Raw genomic sequence first — 20,909 nt, 5'->3', positions numbered from 1 at the left:
TTTTCAGTGTATGCCCGGGAAGAAAAGATCCACATTACTTAGTAAACATTAAATTTTCAGATTAAAGTTACAATTCAAGATGCAGATACATTAAGATAAGCAAATTACAGTTAATATTGAGGATGCAGATACATTATAAAATCAGAGACATGAACTGTGATGGCTGGCACTAGCCACTGTTTTATTATTCTCAAGACAAGAGCTTAACAGCTCTGAGAGGTGTTTAACATAGGCATAACTTGCATGTTTCTTAATTACCTAGTCCGATATTGTAATATTTGATGAGTAATATGTGTGTAATTAGACTGTATATATGAATTTTCTTTCTCATGCATAAGATTGCCTGAATGATTTTTCCATGTGGGAAATTTGTGTAAGATTGTCCTGAGTAATAGTGGGGGCAGACTCAGGAAAAGGAAGGTAAGGGAGCTTCAGGATGAGCCAAGGGCAGAATGAATGGTAAGCTGCCAAGTTTGAAGTCATGTCTAGTGAATAGCTAAATAAGGGAAGGTAACATCACCAATTTGCTCATGTGAGAAAGCTTGTGCTGACAAGAATTGATAACTGCTCTTGTTCTGCATTTATCTGTATGTTTCCTTGTTAGCCATGTTGTGAAGTTTGAAAAATGGTGTATAACAAAAAATGAATATGTTGCAAAATTGCTAGTAGTGCCAAATAGTTAATAGAGCCATAGTATCATAGAGTCTTACTACCAGGTAGGCTGGCAACCATATAAAGCCTAGACATGCAACTCAGACATTATAGTGCATGGATTTGCCAACCTCCTCAATGAGGTCATACTCCTACCTCTCAACCTCTTAGCACAAAAAATCTGGACAAAGCCTAACATAATTAACCAAAAAAGGGGCACATTTTAAATATTGCTCTTATAAAATTAGAAAGTTGCTAGAATAACAGCATTTGTGTTAGCATGCATTTTTCTGAAGGATATGAAGTGTGAAACTCAAATGCAGGTCATTACCCAGTGATTTGTCAAAAAAAAAAAAACAATTTCTGTGAGGAACACACCAAAAATATGAGGTAAAAAATCTGGACATTATGCGGAAATCTATACAGTTGAGAGGTATGGTCATACTACTTACCCAGCAATACAGTTCTGGGAGCCCATCCAAACATCAGGGTAGAGCGTGAAGTAGACCAGTGTTATAATGTTTAAAATGCATGGTGCGAGGGAAGGCTTGTTTCATATGTAGAGGAATCTTTGGATGAAGATTGTATCTCTCCAACAGGCCTTGTTTATGTTACAATGAAGTTTGATGTCTTTCACTGTTTTTAGCACTAACTACATTTCTGAAGTAGAGAAGGTCTCGTAAGCAGGATATTTCATGGTCTGGAAGGCAAGGCAGATAAGAATCACATAGGAATTAATATGAGACAGAGAAAAGTCAGTTGATTTTAATATGTCTTTTGTCCTTTAACTTTTTAGTTAGAAAATGTGATTTCTTTTTCTAGCTGGGTAAGGAGCTTGGAGAAGTACATCCTAAGACAGCTTCCACAATTTTTCTACTGAGAGAAGAATTCAGAAGAATCATGAATCTTTGCACCTTTTGAATATGCCCTTGATAATTAGCTGAACAGTTTAGAAGGATTTCCTAGCTCTGACTAATACGTGGTGATCATAGGATAGTTCATTGTCAATTAAGGTACACAGATTTCTAGTGATTGCGACAGTGTTAAGTCGTTTCCAGTTTACGTGGTAATCAATAAGATAATATTGTTTACCATTGGCAGCTACATTATCTCTGGGATTCATTAACAATTGTCTTAACCTACATGATTATAGCACATTGGCACAATGACCAGCAGCACTCATTGAATATGTATTCTGTTCATTGCTCTTTCACAATTCCAAGCACTGTTTCATGACCAGCAACAGTGTTGGTAGCCATGAAATAGTGTTGGAAGCACAAGCATACAATGTAAACAAAAATACTTGCCTATGGGCAAATGTATTATGCAATCACATATGGATACATATGAAATCAAGTCAAGTGACTTTTAAGCATGTAAATGCAGGGGGGAAACACAACTGGGATAAATTACACAGAATACAATCTGAACATTGTAGGGATAATTATGAGGGGAGGGTAAATGGAAAAATGTACTCAGTTAATGCATTCAAATGTGATGATGCCAGAAAGAAATTTTTTCAATAGGAAGATGTCCGTATTGATGATAATAAATAATCCTGTCTGCAACTGTTTACCCATATATCTAAATTAAAAACAGGCATGGTAACAATGGCTGAGAGAGGGACACAGTGCAATATTGTAAGAATGGAGAGTAAATGTGATATTAATGCTGATAACATGCTGAGATGAGATAATAGTTAGCAAGGACAGTGGGTAAATTAGAGGTCATTCACATATAGTGCAATTATTGAATTTGACATGTATATACAGAGAATGTGTGTGTGTGATGATTGATTGTATTACTTTATCTTCTACTACATTCTGTATAAACAAAGGCATAAGCCATACAGCAGTTGTTTCATGCACAGCTGAAAGGGACATGTCATTGGACAACCATAGATAGGCGGACATATTACATTGACAAATGTCTTAGACAAGCATGTTTTTATATGTATGTGCATCATAAACAGGAATATAATAGCAATCAAAATACACAAATGACAATACAGATCCAATGACATTGCAGTATGTCAAGGTCTCTGTTTGCAAATGGAGTGCATGTAACACAGGATTACACTGGCCATGATCACTACACATTACAGCAACCACTGCCATAGCAGCATGTAAAGAACACAAATAAATATTTGCATTAATAATAAATAAATATAAATTGAGAAAAGTAACTTCATCCAGTGTTGTTTGTGTAATGTCAATACATTCACGGGATGTTAACCTTGGTTGGAGTTGAACAGCAAACTGTGCAAGCCCACTGACTACAAACATGTGTATGAGTCACATGTACCACAGTGGAAGTCTTCGCAAAGTTGTGAAACTCCATCTGTGGGTAGTCATTACATCATATGATTGTGTTGCAATTCATATGAGATAAAAGGGCTCAGGGAGGTTTCTCCCACTGTAACTGTGCACATTAGAACACTTGTGGATGTTATTCATGTACAACAGCATTAGGATAGGCAATCTGTACAGTCAGCCAATGGGGGTTTTGAGCACCTGAATATGTGATGACAGGAGCTACCTGATATTGGAAAGAATGAATGCACCACAATGCCACTAGTGCTAGAAGTATGAAATATTTTGGTCTTTGAAGCTGTGACATCATTTTTATGCTGCAGGGAAGATGCATGTCTGTCATTTCTTTAAAATAACATTGCTATATGTGTATTTATTCACACAAATTGACTGCAGCAAAGTATTCCCAGATACATGCAATGCATAATACAGTCATCACTTGGACAGGTGAATGGCAAACCAAACAAGGAACGCAAGCACGAATAAACTGTTAAAAAGCGAACTGAAACGCAATAAGAGATGGCTTTAAAATAAAAACAGTATTTATTAATTCCACAAAATCAAATATTCTGCCTTCTTCAGACAAACAGCAAAATGATAAATTGCACAGAGTTTTATGTAAAAACATTTGTTACAAACCAACCAGAAGCAAGTGCATTATCTAATTACTCATTTCCAAAGCAACCTTAAAAAAGAACTAGTGAATGCCAGATGTAACCAGGTAGCTCAAAAAAAAAAAAAAAAAAAAAATTCCCAGAAATTTAAAGCATGAACATATTATTCTATTTTCTATATTCATGCATTTACATTATTTGGTGTTGAAAATGTGTGTAGCGCCAATGGTTTAATGTTTTGGGGTATATTTATATCATCCCCACATAAACATTTTTCCTGGCGTTATATTTAGTCTTATTGTCAATAATTCCCATAGCCCTTCAAGAATTTTAATTTTATGTTGTTCCTTTTCTGTAATATAAAAATACTTAAGCAGTTTCAAGGAACTTGGGTTACTTGTCCAATCCTGTATGTGCTTTATAATGGAATAACACGCTCCATTATGCGTATGTACTCAGGAGGTCTGCCCCGGTATATTGGGTCACTATACTTTTAAGTAACTGCCTACAATGGAAATGTTTCAAGTAATAAATTTTCTAAGCTTTTTGTGAGCGTAAATGCTCACTATACTATTTACATATAGAATCAATTTTTAGTACACAGTGTATATTTCCACACTTTATTTATAAGTATTTTGTACGGTATTTTTATGTATAATTCTAGATGTAGTATTCTAAAATGAGCTACCTGGTTACATCTGGCATTCACTAGTTCTTTTTTAAGGTTGCTTTGGAAATGAGTAATTAGATAATGCACTTGCTTCTGATTGGTTTGTAACAAATGTTTTTACATAAAACTCTGTGCAATTTATCATTTTGCTGTTTGTCTGAAGAAGGCAGAATATTTGATTTTGCCGAAAGCGCTTACTTTATTTGGAATTAATAAATACTGTTTTTATTTTAAAGCCATCTCTTATTGCGTTTCAATTCACTTTTTAACAGTTTACAGGTGAATGGCAGTCAGGTACTGTGTGGATAATCACGGATTCAAACACATGCCTTACTAAAACAGGCATATGGAAGATAGTCTCATGGTCTCACTCTACAGGAAAGGCTTAGTATTTCTCATGGGAAAGGCAAATGTCATCCCATGGTATGATCATTATCAAAGAAAGTATTTTTTTTGTGAAAAAAGAGCAGGAAGTATTATAATTGGAATCACAATCCACACGTGTACAAAGCAGATAGTTGGCTGACAACATTGTTACTTATGAGGACGTGCTGAAAAGGTCTAAGTCCGATCAATAAGGGAATGATGTGGAGCCCTAAATCTTACAAGTTATTCAACATATTCCTCCCGAAGTTCAACACACTTGGCACATTGTGTCTGAAGTTTCTGTAACCATGCCAAAAAAAGTCTGAAGTCTGGTTACAGAAATACTGCTCCACTGCTGCAATCATCTCTGAAACACTCAAAAGTTGCAGCCCTTTCAAACTCTTTTTAAGGTTTGGAAACAGGAAATAGTAAGATGGAGCAAGATCTCATGAGTAGGGTGGTTGGTCAATGCACTCAAACCCCATTTTTGTCAAAACATCCATCATTTTGCCAGCCTTGTGAACAGGTACATTGTCTTGCAAAACGAGAACTCCTTTCCACATCTTCCCTCTCCTTTTTTTTCAATACCTCTACGGTAGTATTCTAGTTAGCTGTTTGGCCCCTTGAAAGATAGTCAGTTATTACAACACCCTCCTGATCCCAAAATGATGTGGCCATGACCTTTCCTGCTGAATTTTGGGTCTTGAACTTCTTTAGCCTTGGTGAACCTGAGTGCGATCACTGCATGGACTGTTGTTTTGTCTCTCGATCATAGTGATGTAACCATGTTTCATCAACAGTAGCTAGTTATTCCAAAAAGTTGACACCAACATGATGAAAATGGTGCAAAATCAGCTGGAAGTGTCCACTCAACATCTTTTCTCATCAGTATTGAAACATATGGGCACCTACTTGGCTGATAGCTTCTTCATATCCAGCTGCTAATGGATTATAAACTAAACACATTCCCTAGATATCTGTAGTGTCTCAGCAACTGTTTTAGCCAATAATTGCCGATTTGCCAAAATCAGGTCATGGACATCGTCAACAATTTCAGGAGTTGACACCATTTGAGGCCTCCCAGACCTTGCTGCATCATCAGTCTTGAAATCTTTATGCTGAAATTTCCACACCACTTCTTTACAGTTAAGTAAAATTGTCACTTGTCACTCAATGTTTGTATTGGTTTACCTTTACATGTTCAAAGATCAAATCTTCAAACCCGCTACTGCAAACTGTAAACAGTGAAATTCCAAAATCATGAAAAACAGAAGCACCTAATTACGAAATGTCACCCTGTTTTTGAGCCATGGTAGCACTTGTTTCAACGGTGGTGTATTTGGAAATGTCAACATTCGATAATTTTGTGACATTTTGGGAATTCAGCATTATGGAATTTGTATATCTGTTTAGCGGATGTGCATGTATGACCATTTGACTTTCAAACATGTAAAGGTAAACTGTTTGTATGGTTAAGGTGTTTGCCTTACAAACACAAGGTGCAAGGTTTAAGTCTCACAAGGGATAATTGGCTAGGCTTAAAATGGCTCGCAAGAGCAGTTAGCTTAGTACTAACCTATGAACCTATGAACCTATACATTCATGGATTTCCTTTGGAGTTATCGTCTGCAGGAATAAGAACTTTGTGATGGCTCAGAGTTCCACACTTGAAAATTCCACACTTTTCACTGACATGGTTCCATGAATGATCTGAAATAATGTCATAACATAGCATTACAATTCTGCAAAGTGGCACTTTACAAGATGAAATAACTATCTTTTCAGCTACAGAGGAAAAATAATGCTGAGAATTTAGAAATTCGGTCAGGCTTTGAACTTTAACATACATTAACAAACATAGTGACACAAATGAGTCTAAGGAGTAATGGCTGGATTTCAACAGACTACCTAAGAGCACAAGGTACAGAGCACTGCCTGAATTGAATACACCACTCCAGATGTTCTTTTATATTTTGACAATGCATATTTGAATGGATGGCATCACCATTCTTTCATATGTTGATGTTCTAAAATGTACGGAGATAGTTGAAGTGCACAGTAATACTACACAGCTACACATACTACATGAATTACAAGCCTCACAGCATAACAGACAAACACCCATGGACAGTAATATATCACTGCTCTATTCCAACCTCCTCCCTGTGTACTTAAACAGTCAAGAGAGAACAGTATCAGCAGCCAGAGTCATAGCGTAACTCATATGGTCACTTTGTTGTGGTTCATTTTTGATGGTATGCATTTTGTTTCTAGAAATGTTTACTGCCTGGGGTAATACAAATTTATAAACTAATCCTCTGCTGGACAAAATGCATCATCTATCTGGAAATTTACATAAGGGGTGTTCTCACAGACACAGTTGTACAGGGCAGTGCATAGACTGACATTGTTTACCTAATGGTGGATTTGAACCTCCTACCTATTTATTTACACAATCTATGCAACACAGAATTAGTCACAAGTGCCACAGGAGAACTGTAAGATAGAAAGGCACAGTGCACAATTTTGATATGCTGACCTCATTAGTGGGATGGAGAGAAGATGTTTGTGGTAAAAGTGGGATAAGGGGAATGGGGGCATCTTCTCCCATTTTAAAATCTTCTGCAGAGTGGAAGTTGATATTGCATGACCATTCAGGTAGCTATATGTAGCTGACATTGAAGCCACACACACAAGTACTCCCTGCGAGATTTGAACCTCTTACCTATCTAGTTATGCAATCTAGAGAACACACTGTTAGCCGCAAGCACCACAGAAGAACTCTGACTTTTAGGGGGAGAGAGTTCACTTTTTACTGGATGATCTTATCACTGAGTTACAGAGAGGATGTTAGTGTTAAAAGTGGGATAATGCGCAGAGAGTGCAATGTCCAAAGTTAAATGAATTCTCCTAAGTGAAAGTGGATACAGCACATTTGACATTGAAGCATTACTTTTCTGACATAACAACCCTTGCCACATATGTTTCCCATAGTAAGAAATGGAACTCATACCTATCTAGTCATACAATCGAGAAAACACAGTATTTGCCACAAACACTACAAGAAAAGTGTGACTCTGAAGGGAAGAGAATGACATTTTGCCAGGATAACCTCAGTGCTATGTTGCAGAGAAAAAGTTTGTGTTAAACGTGCGATAAACTACAGAGAGAGCTGTGTCCAAAGTTAAGTTTTTTTCTTGGGCAAGGAAGTAAATAAATTGTTTTTCCTGGGAGACGTAAATATAGAACATTTGTTGTTAAAAGTTTAAGACACTAGCACCACACAGACACTCAGGTTCTTCACTGTCAGATTTGAACCACTGAACATTTTAACTAACCATTTACACAGTTTAGAGAACACAGTATTATATGCAAGCACCAGAGGCAATGTCTGACACTTATGGGGACAGACTTCACTTCTGACAAGATGACCTCAAGGTGAAATACTTGCTCAAGTTAAACTTTTTTCCTGACTGGAAGTTGACAAAGCATATCTGTTCAGGAAACTATATGTAACTGATATTGCAGCCACACACAGAAGTTCCACAAAGTGAGAACCGAACCTCCTGTTTATCTAGTTATAGAATCCAGAGAGCACAGTATTATTTGCAAGAATGAGAGGTCAAGTCTGACTCTTAAGGGGAGCGATTCCACTTTTTGACAGAATGACCTCATCTATGTGTGTCAAAAAGAATGATTCTATTAAAGTGAGATAAGGGAACTGTATACAAAGTTAAATTCATTCTCCTCAGGGGAAGTGGCACACCACCACGTATTATTTACCTATCACTATTCCCCTCCACACAGTCACACACACACACGTTTCCACATTGAGAACTGAATTTCCTATCTGATTATGCAATCTAAAGAGCACAGTATTATTCGCAAGTGCCATAAGATAAGTCTAAATTTAATAATTTGAAAAAGCACTGATACAATGGTTAAAAATCCATAGTTTGATACAGATATTACTGTGCATGGCAGGTTCTGGGGCAAATTAATATGTGTGTACAGGACAATATAACAGCACTGCAATATTCCCATGTAATGACATAGTTATCTACTAAGATTTATGTACTGTCCTTCATGTGCATTATATTACTGTGAAGAATATGTGCCTGTTTCACTATATGGGATGCCAAAACAATCACAGTTGTAAAACAATGGATTATCACTCAAACTTCCCTGCCACTTCCTTCTGGGATGATTACATACTTGTCTTGTCTCATGTTTGCACAATGTGCATTGACAAAACAAGCACACACTTCCTACATAGGAGAGTGCACTCTAGAATAGAAATGATAGATTATGCATGAATAGGTTAATCAACATTGTAACACATTTGCAAGTGTAACAATTGGAGAACAGACAAACATTACCACACTGAAATCAAGATAACGTGTTGTCAAAATTCAGTACAGGTCTTGTGTAACCTAAACAAAGAATTATTTGTTGTGCTTTTTTGTACTCTTTGCCTGAAGACCAGGATTAACAAGCTCAGTTACACTGCTAACGGCAAAGTATTAGCACATACATGATCATACCCTGAGGTGCGGAACTTAGAATGGGAATTAGCAGTTGTCTGTGGTGCTCTTTGCTGACTTTCACACAAAGAAACATTATACACATACAGCTATATGTGAACCTGCTAGAATACAGAACAAATATGTGTTATGGTCATTTTTCATGTGTAATGATTTACACATTTGTCATGACAGTTGTGTTTAGTCAAAGCTTATATAAATGCAACAGGTGTTTCATGAAACACTTGAGGGGCCTTAACAAGTTACTGGTGGTGGAAGCATGGCTTCTGGAAACATCTTGGAATCAAAGAGACTTATTGGATGACACAATAATTGTGGGAAGAGGTGGATAGCTGGTGGCATAAATTTGCACTACAACCATAATAAAACATTAATGTATGTTTCATTTCTGCACATATTTCTGTTGTGTTACTGTTTGTTTTAGCAGCAGAATTATTCCAGCAGTAAAGCTGGAGTTTTGTGAGGCAGTTATAGAGTGCAATGCCCCTTTTGGAATGTACCTCACAAGACATCTGCAGCAGCTGGAAAGACCACAGAAGTACCTCACAAAGAGGATTTCTGGCCTCAAACAAATGCCCTACACTGACCGCCTGAAAAAAACTCCAGCTTTACTCCATAGCATATCACCTACTCCGAGGTGATCTCTGCCTAACATATAAAGCTATGTCAAACCCAGAGCTGTTGGACATGCTACACCTAAAGAAATCCCAATCCCTCTGAGCTGCATGCTCTAGGGACCTAAACCTTGTCACCACAATAAACAGTACAAGCTGGATGGATAGTTTCCTGTCCCAGAGACTTCCTATACTCTGGAACAAGCTACCCATCTATGTCAAGCAAAGTTCTTCATTAGCACTCTTCAAGAAAAATCTTGATGAGTGGATGGGAAATAGGAAATACACCCCGGGGATCACTTCTGTGTCTCTGCTCGACAGTGGCACAGGAAAATAACTTTCTTGTTGTGGTGTAAGCCATAGAACCTTGTTGGCTAGGCTTATGTAGGCCCTTGGGCCGATAGCCTAGTACCTACCTATGAACCTATGAACAAAACAGGCTTCACAATAGGGACCAGCACATTTATGTAGCAGCAGGATAATGGTGTCTTAAGGAAAGGTGTATCCAGCATTTACAGCCACAGGAGTCATAAAAAACATTCAGCAGCATTTTGGCATACATTTGGATTTGAACCTTGAGAGCATTCCAAGAAAAAATTTGATACCTGAGTATTATCGAAACACACCATGTAAGACATCATATTTTATAAAGCTCCCATTTGACAGCAGAGTGTAGTAAATGAGAATGTATGTATTCATTTTCATTACCCATGAGAAGTGTAAGCTGTATATTCTACTCTTCAGCTTGTTGAAAAGTAGATTAACCAAACTATACATAGCTAAGCACAGTGGTGCAAAGAGCACCAGAGTAATGCAGCTGAAAGTAAAACCTCACAAGATTTTGCCATAAGTTGGGTACTTCCATTTAACCTCAGTTGCAGTTGGTGCTCTGTGCCAGACATTGCACAAATGCAGAGGGGGAAGACTAATGGCAGAGAAGGGAGAAGGTATATATAGACAGTGTGAGAGGGAGGCAGGGACCAAGTAACTTATGACAGAAATAGGATAATGGTGCCTCATAACAATATGTAGCCAACAGTTACAGTGACATGTAGGACCATCTGTATGGGGCTACTCTTACTTATTACTTCATTATTAACCCATCATGCTCTGTACAATAAAGTGCTTGCTACAGGGAGAAAGAAGGGTTAGGAGAGTCCAAACAAAAATAACACATAAGCAGGATAAAGTTGGCTTGCTAAATCTTCCTTTTGGGACTGCAATGATTTGGCAAATGATGTCTTACTGCACTATTCAAATGATATGTCAATGAAATGTTGTAAAAGTAGAGCAATACAGACATTTGCAGTTAACTGTATCATAGGAATATGAAGTGTCATGAAATAATCTTTTGACCTACAGCTGTAATCAAACCAAGTGAAGGCTTTCCCATGGGTCATTTCTGTCTATGTGTGTTGTGTGTGATTCTATTTATTGACCAGATTAAATGGTTGATAGGACAGTAGTGAAAATAAAGCAAGCATGAGGGGAGAGGATGGATGAGGGGAGACAAAAAATAGAGAGAATTAGATCCATGGCATGTCACACTATTTTATGTTTTTAATACATATACAAATATGATATGACTATTAGACACCTTTGCCACATCCAGATAAGATGAGAAGGTGCTAATGTTCATAAAATAAACAAATCACACTGATTGGATATAAGAAATAGCAACCTTTGTTTCCCTATGCTATATATGATATATGAATTCACATGTAATGATTGCACTTACCATAATTGAATTGCTCCTAGCATTCATTATTGCTATTATTATTTTAGAAACACTGTCCTGTAATAACACCTGATTGCTGCTTCTTGGGATTCAATCCACATACATTTAAGCTATTGTTCTTATTGCCAATTGCAAGCAGCAAGAGCTATTGGAGAAGGTATGCATGCTTGATAAGGTTGAGTATGCCTGCTGAAGGGGTGAGGGACTGAAAATACTTAGCTGACTTGCATTTGGACCTGAGACATACTTATCCAACGCATCTCTTTGGAGAATCACTCTTTCCCTGTGCAATTCATGGTTAACTCTTATTTCCTTTGCAGCTGTACAGTAGAGAAAAAGAAAAGAACACATATGAAAGAATGGTGAATAACTGTATTAGTTGTTTAATGCATGCTGTATCATTGACTGTTGATGGGTCAGGAAACTTACACAACTGAGTGGTGTTTGTAGTCTTAATTTCATTCCTGCATCAGCTTAGGAGGTTCTGCTTGTGCTTTTTCAGGTCATTATAGTGGTGACAACATTGTTCCCCAGTGGTGCAATGCCAGTTACACTGGAGACAACCTTGGCCAAGCTATTCCAAATCTCAGCCTTAAACTGAGACCCAGTATATTCCCACTGCAGCAGCTTACGTCTGCAGTGATTCACAAACAGCACCACAAAATCTGGGCCTCCTCAACACCCCACTTATGTGCTCTAAATTTAGCACTACCGAGACCCAGTATAATCCCCCTGCAGCAGCCTACATCTGCAGTGCTTCACAAGCAGCACCACAAAATCTGGGCCTCCTCAACACCCCACTTATGTGCTCTAAATTTAGCACCATTCTCTCCACTGCCACTCATGTCTGTGGAAGTAAAACTAACAATAGATGTCTAAATCGGCATCCAATTCAGACCTTGCATGTAACAGGTTGTGCACAATGACACAGAGCCTTATCTGGATTCCTTGGCAGACACATTAGCAGTATGTACATCAAATAGCATTAAAACTGTGAAATGTGACAATGAGATTTGCCATGTGTGATGCTCAGGCTATTGACAAATTGCAATGTTCAACAATGAAATACTTAATGACTTGGCTTGTAATGCTTGGCGTTTGGGATCATAAGTAGAAAGAATTGTGAAATATTTGATGTTGGGACTGACACACTGCTACAAATGTGTTTTACCATCTGGGAATCGAACACATGGGATAAAGAATGCAAAAAAAGTTTGCTTATGAATTCTTATTGCCACAGAAGAACTTCCTTTTAAGCATAGTAATTATAGATATACTAATTTCGTAATGAATGAAGATATACCTCAGAGAGGCCTGCATTGCGTGCCTTTAAGTAGCCCTGGGAATGCATTCCTATGTAAAATGCAGTTTTTCTCTTTGTAAATATATTTCAGATGGATGAAGTTGCATGACATGAGTAATGCAGGTTGGATTATGTTACATAAATACTTCACAAGACATACTGTTTTAAACACATAGTTTGGATATGTGATGAGTCATGATGATTATGAGAAAACTGGACTCAACCTAGTTTGGTTTCATCAAGGGCAGGTCATGCCTACTCAACCTGGTGGACAACTTTGAGAAGGTCAGCAAAGCAATGGATGAGGGCAAAATGGTTCACACTGCCTACCTTGACTTGGCCAAGGCATTTGACACAATACCACACATGGCCATTGTTGACAAACTCAAGAGGTTAGGTACAAACCTGTATGTCACCCAGTTAATGGCCAACTGGCTCACAGGCAGGACTCAGAAAGTTAGACTGAGGAGTCCACCTCTACAAAGAGTCCTGTCACAACTGGAATCCCTCAGGGATCAGTCCTTGGACTGCTCCTTTTTGGCATTTACTTATCTGAAGTCAAGGCCAATGTCAATGGTCTCTGGCTGACAACGTTTGCAGATGATTGCAAATTAGGAGCTGTCATTGAATCTCACACTGACTCAAATGTTCTCCAGGAATGTCTGACACAGACAAACAACTGGCATCAGAGCCATGAACTAAAACTAAATGCCAAGAAATGCATAATAGTATCCTTTGGGAAGTGACCCAGCCCTGGTAACTATCATACTGAAAACACACCTCTTAGAGTTGACCAGTAAACCGGGTTTAGGGACACACATAGCCTTTGACCATCACATGTCGACATTAGTGAAGAAACTATTCTATGTTACACAACTTATATACAAATCTATGGCATATAAGTCCAAGGAAGTCGTTGTTCCACTGTGTTTGGCATTCATCAGGTCTATCATTGAGTACAATGCCTGCTTTGGTATGCACCTAACCAAGCATATCCAACAGTTAGAATGTCCACAGAGGTTCCTCACTAAAAAAATGTAGGGCGTAAGTAAAATGCCCTATGCAAACCACTTCAAGGCCCTATCCCTGTATTCTGTCTCCTATAGGCTTTTGAGCGGATATCTATGTCTGGCATACAGGGCATTGTCAGACACAACTGTGACAGACCTCCTGCATATCCACAAAACAAACAGCACCAGAATTACTCATTCTAAAGATGTAAACCTTGCCTGTGATATAAATAGAACCTGCTGGAGAGATAGGTATGTATCCCAGAGACTATCCCATCTCTGGAACAGGCTCCCCATCCATGTAAAGCAGAGTTTCTCCTTTACCCAATTCAAGGCAACTTGGACAATTGGATGGGGAATGGAACGTTCATCCCTAGTTTGGCACCTATATCTCCAATGGACACAGGCAACCTGTTAATGGTTCATCTCCCAAACCCCTGCTTGTAAACATTTCATCTCCCAAGGCCCTGGTTACACTTATCAAGGGTCTCAAAACTTGTCAAGAGATTTGGGATGCATTCCTAGGCTTAGAAAGCCCCTAGTGGTCATTATCCTAGTAAACATTTATGAACCTATGAACCTATGTTGTGACCATTATACATATGCAAGTGAATTTTAAATTAAATATCATCATTATCTTGTTTAATAAATTGTGCAGACATAATCTTGAGGTTATATGTGAAGCATTAATGATATATGATAAAAAGAAAAGTTTAGTTATGCAAGCATTATTGATACGTTGATCTGTCTTTGGTTTTACATTCCTATTCAAAATGCTGTGAGAAATGGGATTCTGACACCCTTTGAAAATGTATCATTTAGCTAGATTCAAACTCTTAATCATTTGTGTTCTTTATCTAAACTTGCTGTTCATGCACCTTGTGCCACAGAGATAAGTAAGTGACAGCTGGAATTCTCCACTCAGTATTGTCTAGAGTACTTGACAAAGCACACTATTATCAGTTGTGTTTGTTGTGAGTAAGGCAGATTAAATTTTATTTTTCACTTCACCATGTTTACACACTGTCAAGTGGAGTGCAAATGCAAAAGGCATTAGAAAAAATATAAGAGAGAATAAAGCTGACAGTGGAATGAATTCAATCAATGGATATATGTAGTATAGCCAGAGCAAGAAGTGCATTCAATTGACACATCCATCCTTCTCACATCTCCTTGTAACATCATCAATGTACTTATAATCAGACTCGTAGCTAATGATAAGTGAACAGACAACAGATCACATATTGTTAGCAATACTGAGAATAACTGAGTTTTACACAACAGCACAGTGATAAAACTAAATGTGTGTAAATATGTATTTGGACCCCTTCTGTAAAATTAATAATTAACTGGATTTGAACTCTACATCACCTGTCTTATTTCTCTTAATTTGTTTCACTTACACCTTGAGCCACATGGATAATTAGCTGAGTGCTGATGAAAGAACACTGGTGCCAGGATTGTTTGTGCTACAGAAAGCAGCCTAAACTAAGTTTTTCATCTTTTTTCCTTAAACAGTGAACTTTGTTTGTGTACTGTCAAGTGGAGAGCAAATGGAAAAGGCATAAAAAAATTGACAGTGAAAGAAAATTGAAAGGAAAACTTAATTTAAGCATAGGGCATGCCTAGCAATGACCAGAGCAAGAGGTGCATTGCAGTGACACATTTGTTTTTCTCACATATCCTTGATACAGCTAAACTTTAATTTCTGGCAAACATTATCAGGACTGTAGTTACTACAAATAATGTTAAAGAATGCATACAACAGCTCACATGTTGCTAGCAATACTGAGATTAGTTGACATTCAAATAGCAACACGATGATATCACAAAATGTGTGTAAATATGCATTCAGCCCCCCCCCCCCCAATTTAAAATTATCACTTCACTGGATTCAAACACAGCACTATCTTTTGTTTCTCTAAGATCACTGCATTTCCACTTTATGCCTTAGAGAAAGTTATTTGACAGCTGCATTTTCTTCACTGAGTACTATCCAGAGTGCTAACATCTGTGATTCATTATCAGTCAGGCTTGTTTGCACTACAGAAGGCAGCCTAAATTACATTTTTCACTTTTTCCTTAGGTACTGAACTATAGTTCACTTCTGGGTACCTCTGCCAGTCCAGAGTGCGCTATGGCAAATGACATGCAAACAACATAAAAAGAGAGAGAGAGAGGGATATACAGAGAGAGAGAGAGAGAGAGAGAGAAAGAGATGTGAAAAATATAAGGTACTGGAATTGAGGAAACATTATGAAAAATGTGGTTAAAGCATATACTTTTGGTATTTCTTCACCTTTGCTGTGTTCCCACATGAACATATGTCCATTAAACATCATTATGTTCACATAAACACAGCCATATCTGTATTAGAAGCACAGGACACTAGGGCATTCAGAAGATAAAGTTCAGATGTTTATCACCATGTTCCACACATATTATACAGTGAAGATTAAAAGAGGTTAACTATACTCAATATGTGAAATAGTATCAAATGATATTACATGAGTAATAGAAGCAAATCCTGACATTTGATCTGTGTAATTTGAAGTTAGATATGTGGATGGTCAAAATACTGTCAGCAGAGCAGATATTTCCTCACACAGTATAAAATAAAACATTTGAACATTATACCTCTTTGTTTCTCTTTATTTTGTGAACATCATTAAAAGATCTATGCTTCTCTAACAAGATTACACTTAGCCTTCCAGTTGATATGTATTTCAGTGAGTAATCTGCTTCCTTAGAATTGCAGACACAATTGTATTCAGAGGCAGAAGCTGTTGTCATAAACAATTTATATCAATGTTAGGAACTCTCCTTTCCTATGTCAGCCAATGATAGTCACAACATTTCTTGTTAGTACCTTTTCCCTGCAACACCCTGATTGATACACGCAGTTGTGTGTGTCCTTACACCATGTTTGCATTCCCTGCACTTAGTGCAAATTTTGGAATTCATGAATGATAATGAGTTCACACCTCATTTGCATATTCACAGTACTCACAGAGATGAATCTGCACTATATCAAGGTAATTATCTAGACAAGGAAATGTGTATCATGGTAGGGGTGAGTGTTTAACCAGAGAGTTGCATGCTGCTAATTGCTTGCTAAGCATGTTTCTATTGTCCCAACTAACTTGATGCAAAGGTAATTTGCTATGTTGTACTGTATGCAGTATTTCAAACTTAGTGATTGGTTGTATTTCACAATATACCCATAGCTTAGAATATGCATTGTTGTCCCATGCTGGCTGCATAGGCATGTATAACCATTACTTGTTACATTACAAAAGTTTGTGTAAAATGCAACATGACATTATAGAACATGTTCTATGACCATCTGGTAAGTTATTGCTGAAAATTGTTGCATCACTTTCTAGCAAGGTCAGGGGGTTGGCTTTTGTAACCCACAAATGAGTTAAGCCTGTGATATATAACTGACCACCCTCCATACAAGTGGACATTCAAGAACACTTTTACCCATTTGTACTGGAAAATGTACATTGCCTTGGTTAATGTTGAAATGTACTACTCTGTTACACAGCTGTTGTCCTCATTAAATGACCTGTAAACTTTATTTTAATTGTAGTTTTTATTTCCTTTGCTTTTTTGGGGGGAGGTTGTATTTACTTCTGCGTACTAATATGGACCTTTAATTCTTTGCTTATTTTGTACATTGACATGGAGGAAAACACTAGTGGGTTTATTGCAGAACTTTTGAGTAGATAATACAATTCAATAGCTCGTGCTCACTTCTTTGGTGTTAGGCTTGCCTTCATATATTCTCCACCACAATCACCCTGTGGCAAAGAAGGATGGTTGTGCACTGGCTTTTGCACACTTGTAATGTAGCTGTAGCTCCATATATGCACGGGAAAATAAAATGCTTGATGCACATATGTAATTGTACAAAGTCCATAGGTGGATATTGCAGGCATCATGGTCATACAGTATTACTGGCATTACTATACACAGGATAGATGTGTCATCTAAGGGACATATATCTACTTGCATATGGAACTAAATAGTTAGATGTTGTTTTTTAAAAACAGGTTCCACTCTTACAAGGGCCCAGCTCTATACCAGAAGAATGCAAAGTTCCTGTAATCACAGCTGCACAAGTAAAAACACATTCTTCAAAGCTAAAAACACAGCATCCATGGCACCTGACAACATCCCAGGCTGCGTTCTATAGAAACTACAGAACGAACTGGCACCCCACCTAAGTAGCATGTTTAATTATAGCCTTACCTCAGCCTTTGTGCACACTGAATGGAACACAGTGACCGTTACCCCACTCTACAAAGGGAGAGCCACCACAGACCCTGGAAACTACTGCTTCATTAGCCTGATGAACCTGGCCTGCAAGGCTATGGAATGTATCATCATGGAACTTATAAACAATGACACTGGTAATCTCCAAACGCTGGACCCCACACAGTTCTGGTTTGTAAAAGGCAGATCATGTCTCCTAAACCTGATAGACTTCTTTGAAGCAGTCAACAAAGCCATAGATGAGGGTAAGGTGGTACACACTGCCTATCTAGATCTTGTCAAGGCTTTCAACACCATCCACCACTCTGGAATTATAGATAAACTCACTAAACTAGGTATAAATCCCTGTGTCACAAGGTGGGTTGCCAACTGGCTCACTGACAGAACCCACACTGTGAAAGTAGCAAACTCCAAATCTGACTTCAGACCAGTGACAAGTGGAATCCCACAGGGTTCAGTCTTGGGTCATCTCCTGTTTGGTATCTACTTCTCCGAAGTACAGGCTAACACAGAAGGTATTTGGCAATTGAAAATCCTGCCAATGTGGACATCCTACAAAAGGGCCTTACTGAGATATATGCCTGGTGTCAAAGCCATGGCCTCAAGCTCAATGCCAAAAAGTGCATTGTCATCCCTTTTGGTAAAAACTCTGTACCCATTAACTACCACATAGGTGGCAGTCTACTTAAGACCGAAAGTATGATAAGAGACCTTGGGACACAGGTGGACAGTGGTCTCTCCTTTGATAATCACATTGCCACAGTAGTCAGGAAATCCTTCTTTGTGGCACACCTCATCGCAAAAGGTTTCTCGTCCAGGAAAAAAGAGGTCATTGTTCCCCTCTACTCGTCACTCATTAGACCCATTATAAAATACAGCACCCCTTTTGGTATGAACCTCACAAGACATCTACAACTGGAAAGGATGCAAAAATACCTCACAAAGAGGATTACTGGCCTCAAACAGATGCCCTACGCAGACCATCTAAAAAAACTCCAGCTTTACTCCATCGCATATCACCTACTCAGAGGCGATCTCTGCCTAACATACAAAGCTTTGTCAAATCCAGAGCTGTTGGACATGCTCCACTTAAAGAAATCCCAGTCCCTCCAAGCTACATGCTCTAGGGACCTAAACCTTGTCACCACAATAAACAGAACATGTTGGAGGGATAGATTCCTGTCACAGAGACTTCCCATAATCTGGAACAAACTACCTATCTATATCAAACAAAGTTCCTCATTAGCACTCTTCAAGAAAAATCTTGACGATTGGATGGGAGATAGGAAATTCACCCCGGGGATCACTTCTGTGGCTCTGCTCAACAGGGGCACAGGAAAATAATTTTCTTGGGCAGTGAAAGTCAGGGTACCTTTTTGGATAGGCTTATATAGGCCCTAGGGCCAGTAATCTAGTACCTACCTATGAACCTATGAATCTTGTGTGTGGAAGTGTGGAATAGATTGTATATTTACTTGTTTATTTACTATACTGTATCCATATCTACTTGGTTTTGCTGTACAGTTTTCTGTGACATGCAGATTGCCATAAGTCAAAGGGGATAAAAACGCCCCTCTTCTTCTTAACCTTGGGCTGGCAGCAACAAACACACCTTGATTTAAAGCCAGTTGTACATAGAGCATAATTAATAACAGCATCAACTCTTAACATTTTTGCTATGTCTAACTGTGTCTGTGTTTAAAGGGTTTTACAGTTCAGGGCAAAAGTGAATACTGAGAGCACATGATTCCTTTATAACTTCCTGAATATTTCCATCATGTTGGATAGGTTAATTAGCCATCTAATTCTTTATGATTTTATTAGCATATTCTGCTGTTTCCCTTTGTTTTGAGTATCTACACTATGTGTATAGCCATTAAATGAATACTAAATAGCACTTTGTGGTGTTGGTGGTGTCAATGTCCCTCCAACATGATAGCAGGACTTAGAGTAGACATTAATGAATCTGGCCTTATATATTTTTTCTAACATTTAAAGTCATGTTTTGTATACCAAATGTTGGTTCTGGCAAGCTTCTCTTGGCAGATATGAACATGTGTGGAGGTGGTATTAATAGCACCTAGTTTACAGTCATTAGCAAATGTAACTACCCATAAACTTTTGATATCTGTTTTAACATCCATGTGTGCCGAACAGGAAGGGGATGCTAGTGATGTGCCTTTTAGATGGTGCCACCAACTTTTATTGTACATGTTTAATCAGTGACCCAGTTTGCAACCCAGTGAGCGACACAGTATTTTAATTAAGACCAATGAGTTTGTCAATAATGCCAGTATAAGAAATAATATCGAAGGTTTCACCATGGTCCATATAAGCATGAACAGAATGGCCCTTGTCAATAGGATCCATTACATTTCAAAAATAAATTCAACAGATCAAGGAGGCAGAATCCAGCTTTCGCACTGCCAAGGATTTTAAAGATCAAGAATTTCACGGAATGCACTGTCTTAGATGCTGGGTGGGTGGATTGGTGTAACGAGTGAGATGATTTTTCTTACCTATGATAGAGAATCAGAATTGCCTAGACAAGGTAAGGCTTTGCTGTGTCTAATTATGGTGGCTGGCAAAAAAACATTTACTAGAAAATGGATATCAAAATCTAAGCCAACTATATTAGAAATAGTGAATATAGCAACAGAGAGGAAACAACTGGAAGTGAGATCTTTAGAAAAGGGTAGGAGCAAACTACACAGGAAATTGGAATTGTGGGAACAACACATACAGGGAAGGAAAAAGGTTTAAAAGAAAGCAGGACTTAAATGGGCTATGTAATGTTTGACTGAAA

Source organism: Protopterus annectens, chromosome 1.part1, assembly GCF_019279795.1.
Source record: "Protopterus annectens isolate FY-2018-M chromosome 1.part1, PAN1.0, whole genome shotgun sequence".
Lineage (NCBI taxonomy): Eukaryota > Metazoa > Chordata > Ceratodontiformes > Protopteridae > Protopterus > Protopterus annectens.
Note: the sequence above shows the minus strand (reverse complement) of the source record.